This window comes from Octopus bimaculoides, chromosome 21, assembly GCF_046866305.1.
Source record: "Octopus bimaculoides isolate indiv1 chromosome 21, ASM4686630v1, whole genome shotgun sequence".
NCBI classification, from domain to species: Eukaryota; Metazoa; Mollusca; class Cephalopoda; order Octopoda; family Octopodidae; genus Octopus; species Octopus bimaculoides.
The window spans coordinates 20067039-20087050 of record NC_142948.1 but is presented as its reverse complement, the minus strand read 5'-3'; the positions used below and the strand labels follow the sequence as shown (position 1 = coordinate 20087050).

The following is a 20012-nucleotide window of genomic DNA, read 5'->3' as shown; positions in this document are numbered from 1 at the left end:
CAGTTCATCCATTCAAGAGGTGGCACTCTCAGGAATGACCATCTCTTATGAATTCATCACAGACAGTGAGGAAGAAACGCAAGAACCCACAGATGGCTATAAAGTATGTTTGAGGAAAAGACCACAAAAAATGGACTCCCCGAATAAGGAACAGGTCCCGAAGACCAAGGTCCCGAAGATCAAGGTCCCAAAACTGGGAAAGAAAAAGGAGAAAAAAATGTTGTTTATAGACATAGCCATAAGCATACCGAAACCTAATGACTTAGTAACGGTTGCTTATAAATCCAAAAATATTTATCTAGATGGGGTCATTAAACCCCATCTAGATACATCTGTATATAGGAATGACTATAAACAGAGTCCAATAATAATTGCAAAAATTGCGAGAACTCTGTATTATGATGTGTCCAAACTCCACCCTAAAGACATTTGTATCCTTAAAAATCTCAAAAAAGTATTCGACCTGCCGGTTGAACCCTTTCTGGATGAAAAGGATGAAGGTAGGGAAATGGTTTCAAATGTTTTGAGAAACATTCCCCTAGAAAGATAAAATGGTAAGTGGCTTTCTTTTCTTCTATGACTTAGAATGGCCGTGTTAAGCATTGCATGCTTGAATGTGCGTGACCTGGGCTTGAAGTGGAAGCAGGTGTGCCTCCTTGATGACCTCAGGTCACATGGTATAGATGTGATGGTTATTACAGAGACCAGGCTGGGCAAACTGCAGGCCTTCTCAGCCCTCCTGAACGACTACGAGAAAATAATTTCTCCTAGCCAGGAGGGAGAGAGTAGAGGGGTGGCTGTCTTGATCTGAAAAAGCCTGATCATGCAGACACTTACAATCTTCGTAGACCCAGATGGCGAGTTGGTCGTTCTAGATCTGACATACAGTGGTAAGGCCTTCAGGCTGGTGGGCATCTACGCAGCTGGTAATGCAGGCAAACGGGTTGACTTCTCTCAACGCCTGGAGAATTTCCTGGTGACATCAAGGACAGTAGTTGTACTAGGTGACTTTAATGCTATATTGGATGCATGCTTGAATAGCATGGGCTTGAAGGATAGAAAGAGGAACTCATGCCTCATCGATCTGCTGAAGCTGGCAGATCGATATAGACTTGATCATCCGAACGTTCCAATGTGGACTTGGGCTAGAAACGACAGATCGTTCAGGTCTTATATAGACAGGATAGTTGTAAGTACTAGAGACAGGCATAGCTTTAGTTGTCCACAGTTTACCTACGTACCCTACACAGATCACAAATTAGTGATGTGTAGGGTGCATATAGATAAGATGCATAGGCAGGGATCTGGCTACTGGAAACTTTATTGAATTACGAGGCTTACTGTAGCCAGATTAAGGTGTTGGGGAAGAGGGCACTTACCGGCGCTGTGATCAACAACTAGTGGTGGAGTGCCCTCAAAAGAGCCCTTCAAATTGAGTCAATTAGATTTAGCAAACAGTTAAGTCTAGAACAGACTAGAATAGAAAGGGAATTAGGTAAGGCATTACAAGAGGCACTGAGATCGGGCTCTGTGTCACAAGTGTTGGCAGTGAGATCGGCACTGGACTGACACCTCAATGCCAAACGCGAAGATGCAGAGTCCAGGTTAGGACACATGCAATGGGCCGTGAAGGTATCAATGTTGCTAGATGGGCTCGCTCGGAAGAAACCCGACATGGCATCAATGCTATGATTGGGACTTTGGCAGATGAGTTCGGACAAGAGATCCAAGGACAAGAGGAGATATGCAAGGCCTTTCACAAGCACTTTGCTGCATTGTTCGGGAGGGACGGGATGTTGGACGATGGGAATGCCTTACGGGGTTTTCTGGCCGGCAGCCCGCGTCTTTCGGCTCGTGATGCTGAGCGCTGTGAAGGACTAATCACATCCAAGGAGATCAGAGAGGTACTGTCCGAGTGCCCCGGGGACAAGTCGCCGGGTCTGGATGGTCTTCCTTATGAATTTTATAGTAACATGCCAGACATGTTCAGGGATGTACTGGTCAGTGTGTACACGAATTGGCAGCAGAATGGAAGGATTCCCAAGGCTGTGAACTGACGAGTGGTGACACTGATCAGGAAGGACCCGAGCAAGGGGGACAAAGTTAATAATTTTAGGCCCATAACTCTGCTAAACACAGAGTTAAAGATTTTGGCCAAGGTGCTTGCAAAGAGAGTTAGGGTTGTCGTGGGCGACCTGGTGGGGAAAGCACAGACATGTGCCTAGGAAGGACGATACAGGACAACCTTCACCTCATTCGTTACACCATAGAGCGGGTGGGTAAAATGCATGGAAACGGGGGTGGGCACTGGTGAATTTAGACCACTCGAAGGCATTCGATAAGGTTGACCACAGATACTTGGCGGCGGTCCTCCAGGCGGTGGTCCTCCAGGCGGTGGTCCTCCAGGTGGTGGTCCTCCAGGTGGCCGGATTTGGCCCGACCTCCTGAGGCTGGATTAAAGCCTCTATGAAATTATTACTACAGTAAGTAACTTAAAATAAGGTTTGCATACATGCATTATCTAAACTTATTATATAAATAATTCAACTTATGTCTACATTTAATTTTACGTTCATCTTGGGAATTTATTAATTTTTTTTTATCAGTTAATATCTCCTTAAACTCGTTAGTACATAAAAAACAAAACTTACTACCTATTCAATAAGATTTTGCCTTACAAACTATCTCCCATTTTAGATTGTACTTAATTCTTTTTGATTTAAGTTCCCATATGTATTTACTAAAGCCAGTGGAATTAATTAAATTTCTATTCTTAAAAGAATACATATGTTGAGCCACTCATGATTTAATTTTAATAGAGTTTGAACCGATGTAAGTAGTGTTTAAATTATAATTATTCCTAATATTATCATCATTCAGAGCCACTACACATTTATATACTACATCCTCCAAATTACATTTATTATTAAATTTGCATTTAGTCTTATCTCTACATGTGCAATTAGTTATATTCTGGTCTTTACTAATACTATTATTATTATTGGAAGTATTGCTTAATTTGTTATTGTAAAACTTATTCAATTTAAACTTATTAAAGGATGAGATAATGTTACCCACATTAGTAGTAGTAGAATAACCAACTCTTAAATTCTTACAATAGAAAATGTCCTTATATTTTTTATTGTCTTTAATGAATATTTCAATTACATTTAAAATTTCTTTAATAATGTTTGTTTTAACTTGGTCCCCATTAGGGATTATTAACCAAATTTTTTTCTTATTTCTATTATTAGATTTTTCATTATTATCATTAATTGAATAGTCTACACTTGTGTTTTCTAGCCTATTATTCTTATTGTTGTTTACGTTTTTATTAACATTATCTTTATTATTAATACCATAGTTAACTAGGAAAACCTTATAGTTCAATTTATTATTATAAAAAACATGAATTGTTTTTATTATATTTTTTTATATTATAGTTACTGGGTTTTTTTCTGCTATAATGTGGCCATGAAACGCGCGTAGTCAACACTTTACCTTCTATTTTATCAATTTATTAAGTTAAATTTAATTTTTAACCTAGTATTTTATAGATTTTAATGGATTTTATACTTGTCTTTTAGATTTTATAAATTTTTAAATTAGAATTTTGTAGAGTACGCTTTTCTGGATGGTGATTGGTCTCCTTCATTGTTTGAATTGTATATCGGTGGTTCTTCTCTAAATTATATTTATATACTTTCTTTCTTGCCTTTAACCCTCCAACGCGGAGTATAGGCCACTTATAATTGAATTCCATGTCGCATAATTTTTCGCTTCTGTAATTTTTCGCTCTGCCATGAATATCCCCCTTTCTCTAGTTCCTTTTGTGTTGATCTACGCCCCGAGTTCTTAGGCCTACCCCTCTTTCTATATCCATCCGGATTCCACTGTAAAGCACTTTTCACTATATTTGGCGTGTCCTTTCTAATTTTGCTACCAATCCACTTCCACTTTCTCTTAAATATTTGTTCTCTAATCGAAACTTGATTCGTTCTTTGCCATAGCTCCTTATTGCTTATGTGTTCTGGCCATTATGATTGTATTTGCTTATTTGACTTGTTCGCCATGTCTCAGCCCCATACAGTAACACCGCTTTTACGTTAGTGTTAAAAATTCTTATTTTGTTCTTTATTGATATTACACTTGCGCTCCATACTTTTTTTAACAGGTGGAAAGCGGTCCTTGCCTTACTTATTCTTGTCTTAATATCTTCATCAGTGCCGCCTGAGAACATTATCTTACTACCTAAATACGTAAACTCGGCTACATTCTCTAGTTCACCGGTTTCTAGTTTAATACGTTCACTGTTTTCTTCATTAACGCGCATAATTTTTGATTTGTCGCGGTTGACTTTCAATCCTAGTTTGGCAGCTATTGCTTCTAATTTTGATGTTTTATTTTACATTTGGCTATATGTTTGTGAAAGTAACACTATATCATCTGTAAAATCGAGATCTTCTAGAACTTCTGCATCCGTACATTCAATGCCTGTTTGGCTTTCAATCGTAGTTTCCTTCATAATCCAATCTATAACTACTAGAAATAAAAAAGGAGAAAGTATACAGCCCTGTCGAACTCCTGTTTTTACTTTGAATTTATCCGTAGCTCCGTTTCCATGCAAGACTCGGCATGTGACATTCCTTGATAAGTTGCTCTTATTATAGATATATGCCGCAGTGCTGCATAATTCTCCATAAGCCTTCCCTATCTACACTATCGAATGCTTTTTCGAAATCAATAAAATTAATATAAAGCGGTGCATTCTACTCTGTGCTTTGCTCCAAGATGATGCGAAGAGTGGCAATTTGATCTACACATGAACGGTTCTTCCTAAATACGGCTTGTTCTTTACGCAACAATTTGTCGACTGTTGTCCTCATCCGCTCCAAAAGTATCCTGTTAAAAACTTTTCCGGGAGTCGATAATAACATAATCCCTCTATAATTTCCACAAACACTTAAATCACCTTTTTTTTGGCAATTTTACGATGAGTCCCTCTTTCCAATCATTAGGCACATTTTCTTCCTGCCATATCTCAGAAAATAATGGATGAAACATTTCTACCGCTATTTCTATAGCTGATTTCATTGCTTCAGCTGGAATATTGTCTACAATCTGAGGGATTGTATAGCCTTTCTTATTTCAAACTTGGACGGTGGGTCAAGGCTGATGTTAAGATCCAAATTTCTTGGCACAATGTTGGCTATTGTGTCTGGAGGTAGTCTATTGAACAAATCTTCAAAATGCTCCTTCTATCGATTTTTTTGTTCTAGAATTGATGTTAACGTCCGGCCATCCTTCCTTTTACTGCCTTTTCTACTCTTACTCTCTTCCCGGATAGTAATTTAGTTGTGTTGTACAGCTCTTTCATATTCTGGCGCTGGGCTGCACTTTCTGGTGTCGTTGCTAAATTTTCGAAATATTTTCGTTTGTCTCTTCTTAATTGTTTTTTATTTTTCTTATTTTGTTGGTTGTAATTTCCCTGACATCTATTTATCTCTACTTCTGAGCTTGCCGATAGTAATTTTTCCTTTATCTTCTTTCTTACTTCTATGGCTGTGATATCCACGCCTTATTCTCTTTGTTTACACACTCTACGCATTCTTCTAATAATGAAATAAAAGCATCCTTAATTTTCGACCAAGTATGTTCTATTGTGTTGCTTTGCATCCTTTTTACTTGCATTGATTTGCATGATAATGCTTTTCTGTATTTGGGTGTCTTTGTGTTTTAGTAAATCAACATTGTATTTTTGTTGAACCTTACATTCCTCTTTTAAAGCCCTTAACTTCAGTTGTAGTTTGCCAAATAGTAGGTGGTGGTCGGAGGCTGCGTTAGCCCCTCTTTTTACCCTAACGTCTAATAGTGATCTCCTGAACTTGCAGCTTACACAGATGTGATCAATCTGATTTTGCGTTTTCAGATCTGGCAATATCCATGTAGCTTTGTGAAGGTCTTTGTGCGGAAATAAGGTTCTTCCAATGACCAACTCATTTGCGCAAAAATTGGCAAATAACTGGCCATTTGCATTCATGCTTCCTATACCATGTTTTCCCATAATGGCTTCATATCCTAAATTAATGTTACCGACTTTTGCGTTGAAATCACCCATAACCATTATCAACTCTTTCTTAGTCCGTTTTTCAATTACGCTCTGCAGAGTATCATAAAATTCAACTTTTGCTAATTCTTCAACATCATTTGTTGGGGCATAGCACATAACGATTGTTAGGAAAATCCACTTATGAGACGTTCTAGACTTTGCTAGTATCAATCTTTCATTTATGGGTTGCCATTCTATTAATGCTTTAACCGCTTTCTTAGTCAGCATCAGAGCTACTCCCCTTGTGTGACGTGCCTTATCATCTTTGTGCCCTGAGTATATAATTGTTTTTCCTGAAACTAGCTTAGTTTGTCCATTATCAATCCACCTAGTTTCACACAAACCCAAAATTCCGAATTTGTAATTGTCCATTTCTTTGCTAATATTTCTCTCAAAGCCCAACCCCTCGTCCTCGTCGTGAGAGATGGAAACAGGTAAAGCTGGCCAATGGTGAAGTTGCATGGGCTAATCACCCGTGCAATGGATTTTCAAATTGATTACGAAAACACTGATAGTTGACAAGTCTTGTCGTATTAATTTACCAACCGAAGGTTTCCAGAGTCAAAGGTGTTTTATGACGCCGAATAGTCAGAGCCCTCGGGAAGGTAGTTGGCCGATGCTGCTTTCGACAAAGGATTCCACGAGGTTTAGTGCGTGGAATGTTCAAACAATATTTATATACATATATTATTTATTATAAAATTCAATTTGGTATTACTAAATTGAATATTCCTGTATGTTTGGAATTTTACATTCCCTAATATTATAATATGTGTGTGTGTGTGTGACCGCATGTGCATCATTTTCTTTCTCTGTCTTCCCTTCTTTGGACTTTTCCTATATTTCTGATGAAGAGCTCTGCTCAAAACATGAAATCTTCTTTCTTTTCTTTGCTTTCCTGAGCATGCAATAACACTGTACTTATTCCATGTTCTCGCGTTGTTTTTTCGTGTTTTTTCTTGCTTGTTCATGTGTGAATTGACTATATATGTATGTATGTATGTATATATATATATATATATATATATATATATATATATATATATACTTTATTTAAAAGCACATTACTCTACCTCTGGTATTTGAGTACTCTTTTTTCCACCTTGTTGCACATTGCATGTGCTTACTCCGGTATATATATATATATATACATATATATATATATATATATATATATATATATATATATATATATATATATATATATGTATGTGTGTGCGTGTCCCTCTCAGAAATGTCTGATGGTGAATGGATACATACGTCTTAGATACATGCAAACATAAACCTATCTATACTTATGTACAAGTGTACACAATCATATAAATACGTATACACACTCACATATATACGTATAACCTTAAAGTATACACATATATACGCTTATCCATCTACACATATATGTCACTATTTCCGCAGAGAACGGTTAAAATTGAAAAATTTTTTTACACATATACATACATACATACATATAATATGCACATATTTACACACATACTCATACGTGCATGCATGTACCCATTCATACACACACATATACTCACACAACACATACACACACTCACATACACATGCACACTAAAATACACATACATCTTGTAGCGGGCTGGATCTGGTGTGCCATATCAATCCGATACGATGTAGCCCACATCTAAATGTAGCGTATAGATGTAACGCTTCAAGGTTCTCGTGTCGAAGTAACCAGTGAACATCAACTCCAAGAAGGAAGAAATGTTATTTACATATATTTATTCCTTTACCCCACAGGTTGTTAAAGAGACAGTAGCAATTCTAGTGATAGTGACGACAAGGAGAGCTTGATGGTTAGTAAATATGTAGAAAAAGGTTGTCTGTGAGTAGAGAGGGAAAGAGTAATGAATGTGTGGTGCTGACGAGAGAGGAAGAAAGAGTAAAGGTGGCATTGTCTTTCTTAGGCCGAAAACCTCTCTTAGTATGTTGAGCGAAGGCAAGTGCTGCTCTTGGGTAAGGCTGATGCAAATGCGGGTGTTTCTCCTTGGCCTGGCTGACACATAAGAGGAAGAGATAGAATTTTCTATCTCTTCCTCTTTCTTTGCTATGGTCAGTAATGTATGTCAAACCTTAGACAAAGGACGACTGACCTTTCATTGACCAGTACTGATCACAGGGAGTGCAGTGTTTACTCATCAGTCTTCTAGTGTGGAGGATTTCCCACTCTTTTTGACAAGCCTGTGGATTTGGTTCCAACGTGCCAGAAGGGAGGCTAGGCGACAGGTTTATTTAGCCAGAGGGGAAGCAGATAAGGAAAGATTTGCCAATGTTCTGCGCCGTGAGGACCAAAGACTCGAGGTATTTCGTGTTGCAAGACAGTGTAGGAGAGAGAATAGTGATGTTGTAGGAGAGAAATGTGTTCGCATGGATGATAGTACGCTTGCATTAAATGAGGATGCAAAGAAAGAGGTCTGGAGATGCCACTACGATAGATTGCTTAATAAAGAGAATGAATGGGAGAAAGAGAGCCTGCCGTATGTCGACCCAATAGAGGGACCAGCTATCCGAGTTGATAGTACCAGGGTAGATAAAGCAATTAAGATTATGAAGACCGGGAAAGCCCCCGGCCCATCAGGAATCACTGCAGAGATGCTCAAAATATCTGGCAGTGTTGGCTATAGCCTAGTCACCCGTATTACGAACCAGGTGATACACGAAGGAGTCATACCCAATGACTGGTGTAGCAGCATCATAGTCAACTGCTACAAAGGTAAAGGTGACGCTTTAGATACAAATAATTACAGAGGCATCAAGCTGTTAGATCAGGTTATGAGAGTTACAGAGAGGGTCATAGCCCAACTAATTAGGGAGCGAATCAATTTAGATGAGATGCAGTTTGGGTTCGTGCCAGGTAAAAGCACTACTGATGCCTTATTTCTAGTGAGACAGTTGCAGGAGAAATACTTAGCTAAGGATAAACCTCTGTACCTGGCTTTCGTTGACATGGAGAAAGCCTTTGACAGGGTCCCCCGATCCCTTATCTGGTGGTCAATGAGGAAACTTGGGATAGAAGAATGGTTAGTGAGAGCTGTGCGAGCCATGTACAGAGATGCTGCCAGTAAGGTGAGGGTTGGAAATGAGTACAGCAATGAATTCCGGGTAGAGGTAGGGGTCCACCAAGGTTCCGTCCTCAGCCCCCTCTTATTTATCATAGTCCTCCAGGCAATCACAGAGGAGTTCAAGACAGGTTGCCCCTGGGAGCTCCTCTATGCTGATGACCTTGCCCTAATTGCGGAGTCACTATCAGAACTAGAGGAGAAGTTACAGGTGTGGAAGCAAGGTCTAGAACTGAAGGGCCTTAGAGTCAACCTAGCTAAAACCAAAATCCTAATAAGTAGGAAGGTAGATAAAACACAAACCCCTTCAGGTAGATGGCCCTGCTCAGTATGTAGAAAAGGAGTAGGTAGTAACTCTATAAGATGTACCCGGTGCAAACTATGGACACATAAGAGGTGCAGCAACATCAAAGGAAGGTTAACTAGCAAGTTAGTTTTTGTTTGTGGCAGATGTTCAGGTGCAATAAAGACTGTAAACAAACAGGAAACAACTTCTATCTCATTCCAGGGTGAAAAGCTAGAGGTAGTCGATAGCTTCCGCTATCTGGGCGACCAAGTTAGTAGTGGGGGTGGGTGCGCTGAAAGTGTAGCTGCTAGAATAAGAATAACCTGGGCAAAGTTTAGAGAGCTCTTACCCCTGCTGGCGACAAAGGGACTCTCACTCAGAGTAAAAGGCAGACTGTATGACGCATGCGTACGAACAGCCATGCTACATGGCAGTGAAACATGGGCTGTAACTACTGAGGACATACGTAAGCTCGCAAGGAATGAAGCCAGTATGCTCCGTTGGATGTGTAATGTCAATGTGAATACCCGTCAGAGTGTAAGTATCTTGAGAGAAAAGCTGAACATTAGAAGCATCAGTTGTGGCGTGCAAGAGAGACGATTGCGCTGGTATGGACATGTGGTGAGAATGGATGAGGATAGCTGCGTGAAAAAGTGCCACACCCTAACAGTTGAGGGAACCCGTGGAAGAGGTAGGCCCAGGAAGACCTGGGCTGAGGTGGTGAGGCAAGACCTTCGTACATTGGGCCTCACCGAGGCGATGACTACTGACCGAGACCTTTGGAAATGTGCTGTGCGTGAGAAGACCCGGCAAGCCAAGTAAGATCGTTGCCAGTGCCCCTGGACTGGTTCTTGTGCGGGTGGCACATGAGATGCACCATTTTGAGCGTGGCCGTTGCCAGTACCGCCTGACTGGCTCCCGTAGGATTTTCGAGCGAGATCGTTGCCAGTGCCCCTGGACTGGCTTGTGCGGGTGGCACATAAAAGACACCATTTCGAGCGTGGCCGTTTACGTGCGGGTGACACGTAAAAGCACCCACTACACTCTCTGAGTGGTTGGCGTTAGGAAGGGCATCCAGCTGTAGAAACTCTGCCAAATTAGACTGGAGCCTGGTGTTGCCATCCGGTTTCACCAGTCCTCAGTCAAATCGTCCAACCCATGCTAGCATGGAAAGCGGACGTTAAACGATGATGATAATGATGATGATGATGATGATGTTTTATTCATTTCAATTGTCGATAAACAAGTGTTAAGTTGTGTTATACACTTGGTCTTCAACAACAGGATGGCACTTTGCAATTCATGTCAATTGACTTTGTATGATGGAGTTCATCGATTTGATAATGACAGTGAAGTACTAGATTTTTTTCGTAGACACAATGTTATTCCCAGTACTGTAGATTGTCCTACATGTAATTCAACTTGCACCTTCTGTGAAAGCACAAGCATCTTCCGATGTAGAAAGATTGTTCGCCATAACACGTTTTTAGTGCGCAGCCAGTTACCACTGTGGAAGGTTCTTTTGTATGTGAACCACTTTCTTACAGACAGTTGGCTGCATAGATCAATTATGGAAAATTTGAAGATTTCAAATCTACCTCGGCTGATTGGAGATCTTTCGGTTCGGAAGTTTGTCAGCATTGGGTGGAGAATCACCAAGATCAGATCGGTGGGCCAGGAGTCGAAGTTAAAATTGATGAGATGGTTATCGTAAGGAGAAAATATAATCATGGAAGACTTGTAAAAACTATCTGGCTTTTCGATGGAATAGAACGAGAATTCAAAATGAAAGTTTTGATACCTCTCGGAACATTCACGATGTGAATTTTCCGAGTCCTCTCCCCCATCCCCCTTCTTTCTTCATATTTGTTTAGAGCAAGTTGTTTTACACCTATTACACTATCTTTCTTTTGTTTTTTTGCTCGGGTCAAACACTATAGTTTAAAGGCCATGGTCTGAGGATGTGAATTTTCCGAGTCCCCCCCCCCCCTTTCGCGAGCACGCTTTATTTTTTCATATCCATTTAGAGCAAGTTGTTTTACACCGATTACACTATTTTTCTTTTGTTTTTTGCTTGGGTCAAACGCTTTAGTTTAACCAAAAAAAGTAGAGATGAAATAAATGAAATAAGATGATATTCATTCTAGATCTCACTTCACGGTCAATTAAATAAAGTACCAGTCAAAATTGCTGGCCTTTCATTTCAGCTTGCTAGATTCTCAGAACCCAGTCAAGACCAACTTTGCTTTTATTCTTTGTAATGAATGAATAAAGTACCAGTCAAGTATTAAGGTAAATTTGTCGTCAACTTCTTCTTTGGAAGAGACTTAAAGAAAAATGAGCTCTGATTGGCTTATAAAGAAAAGTGCCCAACATATGCCCCTATGAATTCATCTGGAGTTGCGGACCCCACTACTACCAACAACAACCTGTTACTAGCAATGCCTTTTTTATAAAATATGATTTGATAGGACCATCCATTGTTCAGGGTTGGCCATTTATTGCATCTGTGTGTGCAGGCTTGGGTAAGGTTTTTATGCGGAAAACTGATAGTTGCCTATGAATGCAGGTTTCCTGTCTTCACTTTTTTATCAACACCAAAAGAATGGAAGTTGACCCCTGCAGGATTTGAATTCAGAGTGCAGAGACTTGAAACAGTACTGCAAGGCATTCTATCCAACATTTTATCAATTTTGCCATTTTAAAAATGTGATACAAAAAAAAAAACTCCCTCAAATCATTAATGATTTGAGCAGAATGTTGTATTGTTCTATGTTAGAGATTTTATTTTATCAAAAATGGTGGTCAAAAATCTCTAATGAATTATTATTATTAAGATGACTTTAATTTTTCAAACTATTAACCTCAGATTTAGAGATGTATTTTTGATTTTAACATTTACACCTTGACAATGTTTTGACTGGTTGGTTCATCACTCATCACTTGATACCTTATTCCTGGATGTGTACATTGTACCAGACAAGGTTTGAACTCAGAATATTTATTTCAGAGTTAGGTGTAGTATATTTATCAGTCTTTTAGTGGATAACAGTTATCTTACGGTTTTAGTTTGATTCTAGTCAGGTGATATTATATTATATTATAAGACATTTGATGTCTTATTCCTAGATAAAACTAGTTGAGATGTACTCATCATCATCATCATTGTCACTGTTTTTATACTTGTTTTTCTATGCAGACATGGGTTGGACAGGATTTTTTTGAGGTGATGTTTTTATGGTTGAATGATACCAATCCATTTTGTCACCTCTTGTGATGCAGAGATACAATATGCTAATAGTCTGAAAAAGTATCACCTTATAGATGGTGATTCTAGATTAGTTAAGTGTATATGAATACTTCTTCTTCCTTACCATCTTACCTTTAAAGTTAGCTACATAAATGGACTAATTATAATATTAAATATTACTAGAACCAATTTGAGACATAGAAGAACATGCACATTCTTAACAGAGTGAGGACTGCCTATCAACGATTTGTTCATCTTTTCAAGGGTTCATCCTCCAGCAATTACTAATCCACTACAAAGCTCAGATGAGATACACAATGGAGTATTGCTCCCATATCTGGGAAGTTGCTGCTGCTACACACAGATATTTTAGACTGCATTCAGTGACAAGTCACTTAACTTAGCATAAAGTTTCTCAGACTATTCCAGCTTTTAGCACACAGATGTGCTGTCTTTTCTCTTTAGCTTTTTCACTGCTACTATAATGATCTCAGCTCATCAAAGATGGCTGGTATAATGCAACTCTACCACTCCCAACTCCTCTTTACTCTTATCATCTATATCTAATTCCATTAATCCCTACACTAATCACTATGCCCAGTCTTTCCTTCTAGGACATTGGCCTTCTGGAACACCTTCTCTGCTCATATCTTTTCTGTTGATGTCAACTTGCAACAGTTTAAGCAGAAAATTCAAGAGGCCATACCAGAGGATCTGCAAAGGCCAATGGTCACTGCCTCTTGCTAAGTAATAATGTTATTGTTACCTGTTAAACTACAAGGGCTTGTTTATTGCCTCTTCTTAAATTAGTTACTGTTAATTATTTCTACTCTTTGAAATGCATTTGTTTATTTTTACTTAATACCATCAGGAAAAATAATTCTACTAATTTCTACTAATGATAATTCATTCTACCAGTGGCACATCAAAAATAGCTGTGCTAAGTTGGCTCAGTAACTTAGACAATTTGAAATTAGGCTAGCTAAAATAATGTCCAAATCAACTAATGAGATGGGATTACAGATTGTTGGATCCAAAATAGTTAGCCTGTATTAGTAATATATTGGGGTTAAATAGTTAAAATTTGAATCATTACATGGTGAGTTAAGTTGATGTTTTAACCCTAGGTTTACTCTCATAATATAGACCTATGATAAAAGATGTTCTAGGCAATTGTGGTTGCTAAATTTCAGAACAATCACTGACCTGAGGTCATGAGATAAAATTAATTTTCCTTGTAGGTTTAATTGCTTTGACCTTTTAGGTCAAATTTCTTGAAAGAACTTTAATTAGATCTACATGTGTTTGTGTATGGTATGTGTATATATCTGCATGTATGTGTACATTTTTTCATGTATCTATCTATTCACTTGTATATATGTGAATGGTAGAGGATTGCTGTGTCTTTCAAATGATTTCCCTATGATTGCTGCACTGTATTCAACTCAGTTGTCATTTCAATACAATTCCTTTCTTGTTGGCCTACATTTAGTGCATGTCATGAATGTTTAGTTTTGTGTGTGTGTGTGTGTACATGTGCATTTATAACTGTGTGTGCGTGCATAACTATACCTCTAAGTGTGTCTGTGTCTATGAATGTATATCCCTGTGTCTGTAGGCTCCTGTGTGAGAGAGTGAGTTATCGAGCATTATACCTCATGCAGAGTTCTTATCTGAAATGATAATGTAAATATTGTTATTTAGATTAATTACCAACCATGTTGGGATGTTATCTCTCAAATAGTTTAAAAACTGTTACTCACTCCTAATCTATTACAGGTGTAGTTTTCTTGTTACAAATTGCACTTAATTTTCTATGGCTCAGTCCATAGACCTTGATTAGGCATAGTGAGTTACTACAGTTTATGGCTGTACTGCCACAAGAAAGCATTATATTATAAAACTGATGAATATTTCATTATTTAGGATGTTGAGTTACTATTTATTGTTGAGTTTTAAATTCTTCCAAAAGTAGAAATCCTGTAATTGATTAACAAATTTTTATGCAAAGAATTGTTGGTCATGAATTTTCTCAACTCTTTTTCTATATGCGAAATATCTACCTTTGATTCATAGACAAGAAGGACAATACTGTGCTAATGATGCTTGTTGAAGGAGAAACACCTATACACAGTTGCTCCTTGCTTTTGAAATGAAAATCAGAGTTACTTTCTCTCCTGGTACAAAAATTCATTGAGAAATATTCTCACTTTCTTGAAATTGTCTCTCTTTCTCATTCAGTGGGTGACTTAAATATTGACATTTGTAGTGATGCAGCCTTCCATGTGCATTTTACTAAGTTGGCAATGAAATGCAAGAGGCTGATCAGATGGATTCTTAGAACTTTCAGAAGCTGTCTTGATTATTGTTCCCCAACTTTGGTCATCACACAGTGTGAAATTAATAGATGGTTAATAAACTTGTTCCATATATGATCAGCTCTATAATATCGTGATCTGAGACTAGTATTGGTGTCACTTTCATATTATGGATGAGATCCATATTGTTTGTGAAGCAAAGATCGAGTATATTGTAACTTTGGTTTGTATGTATAACATGTAGATGAGGTTGAGCAGAGATTCCACTTGTCTTTGTTTGCACCGTGTCATTCCCAAGAAGAAAAAGGCCCTCAGACCATCCTTTGTTGGGCAGGTTAAAGTCTCCCATAAGATGTGTTGTTCTAGTTTGGTTAAGAGTTCTATTTTTGTAACGCAGTCTTCGAACAGGCCTGCATGATCTGCTGGGTGATAAGTAGTACATATAACTATCTTGAGTTGTCATATATGTACAATTAGTGTCACACACCAAGTTTAAGTATGACGAAAGGGTCTGGGGTGTGAGGTCTTCGTGGCTGTACATTGCAACTCCACCACGACTGTTTTTTCCGTTGGTTTGTGATACAACATACTTTAGTACGTGTATTTCTGCATCTATAATATCAGGTTTTAGATGCATTTCACTGAGTATTTGCATGCTACAAAATTTCTCAGGAAGGTAATTTTGGTTCTGTTACTGAGTTGTAACACCACTCTAATATTTAGGAAGAGTATTGATATGACACTTGTGCTGCTGACAATGATGACCACCTTGGATCCATTTGCTGTGGTAGTCTTCTATGTTACTGATGATGGCTCTAACTCTGAAACTAATGTAACCAGGTCATTTGCTGCACAATTTTTTGCACTATGCATAAAAAAGATTGTTGCGTAACTTATGACTGCATCTACCAGCCCGGTAGATGGAAGTAAGGCACACTACATTTGCATATTTTTGTTTCGGTGCAGATAGCGCACAAGTTTTTCCCTTTTGGGGTCTTTCTTTACGTTTTGATATTTTATTGTGGTTACGGACTTCTGGTTTATTCATTCACCAACTGTCAAATCACCAACATGTAATCCACGATATCTCTTCTTTTAGCTTCTATGACTCCCTGTCTAATAAATGGCTGTGTATACGACAATGTTATTTCTTTATTGGGCACACAGGCCCGAACACAGAGGGGATGGTACAAGGACAGACAGAATGATACAAGTGGGGACAAAAAACATGAAACAGATGAATGAAAATAGATTATAAATAAATGAAGGTGCAATGGCTATTCGAACGCCACTCTCGAGCAGTACCATTCAACTGTTCTTTATTAAAGTTTGTATATCTTTTTTTTTCTTTCATAGTATCATGTGTGTAGTCTCTCCAAAAATATTAAAAACTTACTTCCATTTTACCAGTTTATATACGGTTTCAACTTGTCCATAGTTCACAACAATAGGTAGGTCATCATATACCACCTCCACTCTTAATGGGTCTATGTTTGTCCCGAACTATTCCTTTAATTTAGCATATCTTTCCTTCTTTATTAATATACATTTAGTGTTTTCTATATATTCCTCAGCTGGCAATTTCACTCTAATCCCCGATTTGAACTTGGTGATTTTTCAATTGCTGTACTTTTTGTGTACGTTACAAGAAGTGCTCTGTTTTTATGGGACCTTTTAAGGGACTGTGTGTTATGCCTGTCTGTGGCTGTTTGTTTACATGATGAACTCAGACTATCTGGGGCAGTTTCCTTTTTTGTTTTGTTGGTGTTACTGGTGGTGATATATGCTGTGTGAGTGTGTCTTGTGCATTGTGTGTTTGCTGTACAATGTCTTCTGTTTTACTATTCTTCCTTTTCTTTTTTGGGCTTTTCAGGGATGTATTTACTATTTCCTTTCTCCTTCTTTTGGATACTTCTGTAAATCCCTCTTCTTCTGTGTCAGCCATACACTTCTCCTGGACTGGGTTTGTCATTTCGGTACTCCAGCTTTGTTCATGCTGGTTTTGTTCGGTTTCATTGTTTATTTGGGAGCATTTTATTTCGATGTGCCCTTTTTCTCTGTGATGGTAGCATGTTGGAGGGCTCCCTTCTACCACCACTCTCAACTTTATGTCTTCAGGCAGCAACACCTCTTCTGCTATTTCATTCAGGTCTTGCTGGGTGACCTGGATGACCATTTCCAGGCCATAACCCCCCCCCCCAATTCATTTTCTTCTTGCCACTTTGTGTCTTCGTGGGTTCCATGCATCACGGCTGCCACCAGTCACACTTCTTCAATTCCTGGTGGCACTCTGCCTATCCTAATTCTTGCGACTCTTTTTCTGCCGTAGGTTGGCAAGAGTATTTATTCTTGCGACCTCAGTGTCACAGTGGAGTGATTTATTGCCTCTTGTTCGGTGACAAACCTCACCTCCACTGTGCTGTATCTTCTAGTGTAGAATGTTGCAACACTCTTTACTTCTTCCAGACATTTCTTTGTAGCTTCTGTAGCTACTTCAATTTTCTTACTGTTTGTGGACAGTGTTCTGTAAACTACTGTCCTCCTTTTTGTTTTGTTGGTTACTTCTTCTGGAGGGGTCAGCCTGAAACTTGACCGCTCCTTCTAGATCAGCTCTTACTCTTCCAACTTCTCCAGTTCAATTCTGACTTCCTGCACCTCCAGTGATTCCCTTGCGGTGGTATGTCTTCCAGCTGCCAAAGCACAGCTCCTGGCATGCTTGCATATTTATACAATTCTGAACTGTCCATTCTCGGGATGTTCAGCTTCCACCACAACAGTTTATTACTTGATCCCTTTGAAGGGAAATTTTCCTCCTGTCTCATGCTGCTGTTGCTATGAAACAGTTTTGGGTGTGTGAGATGGCAGTGTGTATCATCATCTCCATGCCAGTAGACAACACGAAGGTAAAAGTTACACACCTGTGTTTGCTCTCTCTTTGTACCATTTCTATTGGTACAAAGAGACAGCACACACAGGCCTCTCTTGTCTGGGTCTCCCTTGTATGGGTCTCCCTTGTATGGGTGTCCCTTGTCCCAATGTTTTTTTCTTTTTAACAATTGGTACCTTCATGTATGCTCAGTCTAGCTTATTTTTCTCATCGGTTGTTTTTCCTGAAAGCTGTTCTTTTTTTCTTTTTCTTTTTTTCTGTTATCATTTTTTGTTCCTGTTTGTTTTAAGAAGCTTTTGCTTTCCTTTTTTCTTCCTTTTTTAACCCTTTCTTTACCTCAGTTGTTCACATTTGTGGTGGTGGGGCCATTATTGCTGGTATCTCCTTCCCTGTCAGGTCTCTCACTCATAATTTCATCTTTGTTACTTTGGTGGTTTGTCGAGCCAGGGGAACATCTCTCACTCACATCAGTGTCTCCATCCTTGTCATCTTTTTTTGTGTTTGTTTTAAAAAATGACATCAATGATCTTAATGTGAGGTCTAATGAGAATGTCACAAAATGTAGTAGATGGTTGCTATGATTGATGAAGATCAAAGATATGAGATGCTGGTAGTCAAGTTGGAACCAGGCTGTATATAATGAATGCAACACCCATCAGCAAATAACAGAATTTTATTTTACCATACAAATAATTTTCATGTTGATCATGAATTAGAAATTGCTGTAACAAATTTTACACACCGGAAAGAATATTATGTAGTAAATAGTTGCTTAAAAAGGCTTTGTAATTAAGTTGCCAAGACAGAAGAAAATACTGGGTTCATGTCATTGAACAATAGTGGCATGTCTAGGTTGAGTAGGATCCATGATAACTTAAAAGCAGCAAAATGAATATGTGGTTAGCTTAGCTGTGGATGGCCACAAACAAAATTTTTGGCACTCAAATCATGCCTATTTATATGCTTTGTTAGGAGAATATTCTGGAGGCTTCTAGAATGATCTATCACATGATGTTTGGTCTAAAACTCTGCCAATCACATGAAAAAAACCTATTATTAAACCATGATTTTAACTTGGCAATTTGTTGATTTGGTTTTGAATCTCACTTCAAGTTCTCTTGTAAGAAACCAAGACAACAAAAATATATAAAATGCATATGAACAAAGAAGGGGGAAATGGGCAACAGAAAAAAGTACAAAATGCAAAAAGCAAAAATATATGTATATTGATCTTGGGTTTGTAACTTTGGCCTTTTCTTTCTCTAAAATTTTCATCAGTAATATATATTACTTTCTACTGTCTTTAGGACCCTTTTATTTATCCTTTAATTTTTGTCATACCTTTTTTTTTTTTTTACCTATCTATTTTTTCTGTTAATTTTTAAATTTTAATTAATCTTTTATTTGTTTTTTGTTTTTTTGGTTTCGAAATTTAAAAAATTTATTGTTTTTACATATGCACCACCTCCTTCAATGTAATATGTAATATTATATTTTCTTATGCATGGTTTTTTTATGACATGCTCATGTATTATTTATTTTTTAAAAAGCGGGGGTGAGAGAAAAAAGAGGAAACTGCATGTATAATACATAATTTAGAAGCAGCGCTATGGATGTGCCAGCACACATGAGCCTGAGACATGGCCACCCTCATGCACTTCTCACAAGGAATTCTGGAAGGGGCTTCATGAGATCAGTGCAGAGAAACTTCCAGGGAAAGAAAAAAAAAGGGGAAAAAGAAAAGAAAACTGCCGTTGGAAAATCGATTGTAGCAGTGACTCGATCAAACCCTAGGGATATCCGAAGAAGGAATTTTTGATATTCCGAAATATATCAGACACAAGTTATTATAGTCCATTGTTGTGCCATTCAAAAATCACATTATTACTCTTTGTTATTAATTACAAACAATACTAAAATGCTTCAAGTGAATTACAATACTCTCCTATATATACATATACACACATATATATATACACACACACACACACACACACACACACACACATATATATATATATATACACACATGCACATATATATACAAATACATATATATACACACATATACATATATAA

General features: G+C 38.1%; 1 protein-coding gene across 10 annotated transcripts in view; it reads left to right on the top strand.

Moving 5' to 3' along the window:
• The window catches only part of LOC106877675 (uncharacterized), a 123725-nt gene that overhangs the window by 16818 nt on the left and 86895 nt on the right, over window positions 1–20012 (top strand). The gene's annotated exons all lie outside the window — the stretch shown is intronic.